Raw genomic sequence first — 2,507 nt, 5'->3', positions numbered from 1 at the left:
ATCTCCCTACACACACACACACACACACACACACATGCGCGCGCACACTCACACCCCTCAAGGCAAAGTGAATTCTTTTGAAGATTATAATTTCTTGCAAAACAGGCAAAGCTTATTCTCCAAACAAAAACTCCAAAGTCATTGTCAATGTATCCTTTCTGACCCATAGCAATGCTGCCGGACAGAGGAGAAGAGTCGCTGAGTTTCTGAGGCTATAAATGTTTATGGGAGCAAAAGTTTTTTTTCCCCCTGAGTAGCTAGTGAGTTCAAGCTGCCGCTGGCTTCGTGGTGAATGGCCCAACATGTCACTCACTCTCCTACCAATGACCTCCAACTCTTTTCTTACTGCGGTGAATAATGTTGACCAAAGTTTAGCTTTAGTCAGGACAACTAGAGGAGAAACCAGAACACTCTTTTTTTTTCTTTTTCTGAAACAGGGGGGAGCGCGAATGCAGTCCCCCACTACCACAAATTATGCAGTCAAGTTTCCCACGTTTGGGGAAATCGCAGTGGTCAACACAATCCAGAGTGCATAGATACGCCTCGCCCTGGGGAAACCACCTTCGCACTCATGCAATCTCCCCTGCCAGGTAAGGATAGCCAGAGCACTCTAGAGAAAATGCTGCATGTACAGATTGGAGGGGAGGCACTGCTCCGTGTCAGGGCTCTGGGCTAGAATAATCAGAAGCTGCCATAGTAGCCTGTAAGGAACGAGGACTATATTGAGAACAATGGAGGGAGCTATACTCCTATGGTTAGTGGGAAAGAAGAGTACATCAGTTCACTAAAACATATAGATACTAAAGTATGGCCATAACTGGAACATAAGTAGAGGACGCTGCCCAAGAAGACACTTACATAGACAAAGGGGAGTGCCAAGGAAAGAATCTGTGTGGGGGTGGATTCCACAGCAACAGCGGGGGCTAACTAAATACGAAATTACCAGAGAGAATATTTACATATCAAAATACAAAACTCAAAGTCACTACCATAGAATTGATTTTGACCCATAGTAATCCTAGCAATCAGGATAGAACCGCCCCTGTGGGTTTCTTAGACTGTAACTCTTTTTTTTATTATTAAAAGATCATTTTATTTGGAGCTCTTACAACTCTTATTAGCATCTGTACATCAATTATATCAGGCAAAATTGTACATATGTTGCATACATTATTTTCTAGGCAATTACTTTATACTGAGTCCTTGCTATCAGCTTCTCTTTCCTACCCCTGAGCCCCCTAACCTTGTAACCCCTTGATACACTATAAATTATTGTTATTTTCATCTCATACCAACCACTGTCTCCCTTCCCCATTGTTTCTGTTGTTCTTCTCCCTGGAGGGGGTCGTGTGGTTGTGTCAATCATTACGATCGGTCTGCCTCCCCACCCTGCCTCCTTCTCCCTACCCTTTTGGTATTACTATTCCCATTCCTGCTCTTGGAATCCACTTGTCATGAGCTCTTAATTCTTATCTGTACCTGTGTACACGCTCCAGTCTGTCCAAAGTGAGAGGAAGCACTGGGGTCATGATAGTGGGGCTGGGGAGTGGGGGTAAGGAAGCTTAAAGGAACCCGAGGAATCTTGTGTGTTTCATCCATGCTTTACTTTACCTCTGTGACTCCTCTGTGGGGGAATGTTCCATTGTCTACAGATGGGCGTTGGATCTCTGTTCTGACCTCCCTCATTCTCAACAATATGCTTTTGTTTGTATGTTTGCTATGGGTCTTCTTATGCCTGTAACTAAGACTGTAACTCTTAGGGGAGTCAAAAGTTTTACCTTTCTCCTGAAGAGAAGCTGGTGTTTTAAACTGATGACCTTGACCTTGACCAATGGGCAACCTCTTTACACTCATGACATTGAAATTCAGGGAACTACAGAGAAGCTTGGAAAGAACCCATCACTATTATTCCACTCAAGCAACAGGTACACTTGCTTTGAAATTGGACTTCAACAGCTAATATTGACTCACTGTTGTCACCACAATAAAAACTGGCTCTTATTCTTATGTCTTATTCTTTAAAACCCAGAAGCTGGGGTGGGAAAATAATTCGATAGAATGGGAGAAAATAAAAGAGCTCACAGTTGTTCCCAAAAAGCAGATCAAGTTTGACCTGGGGCTTCAAGAAATAATGGAAAATAAATATGAAAAAAAAAAGACCTGACTTTTACTTGTCTCAAATGTGCATTCCTGAAAAGGAGTTAAAATATATACCCACTTTAACTTTAAGTTTCAAAACTGACTTAATTAGTAAACTAGAAAAAACCCAGACATATAACAGTTATACCATTGGAAGTCTCATTGGCCTAATGTTCACATATTATACATTTCAATAGTTCAATCACAATAAGAATTGTACAATCATCACCACACTCAGTTTTAGAATATTTTCTCCGTTCTTGTACTCATCATTATTAGCTCCACATTTCCTCCCTACCTCCCTGCTACTGCCTCCATCGATTTACATATCCTGGATTTCATATACGAAAAACACAAAAACACAAAAC

General features: G+C 41.6%; 1 non-coding gene across 1 annotated transcript; it reads right to left on the bottom strand.

Moving 5' to 3' along the window:
• Positions 1 to 434: 434 nt before the first annotated feature.
• Positions 435 to 598, bottom strand: LOC115872172. Its single transcript, XR_004047710.1, has one exon. It is a non-coding gene; the product is annotated as a U1 spliceosomal RNA (small nuclear RNA).
• Positions 599 to 2,507: the final 1,909 nt, after the last annotated feature.

The sequence above is a fragment of the Echinops telfairi genome, unplaced genomic scaffold (assembly GCF_000313985.2).
Source record: "Echinops telfairi isolate 266 unplaced genomic scaffold, ASM31398v2 ScPeMD7_7420;HRSCAF=8458, whole genome shotgun sequence".
Taxonomy (NCBI): Eukaryota; Metazoa; Chordata; class Mammalia; order Afrosoricida; family Tenrecidae; genus Echinops; species Echinops telfairi.
The sequence above is the reverse complement of the archived record's forward strand: the minus strand, read 5'-3'. Positions and strand labels throughout refer to the sequence as shown.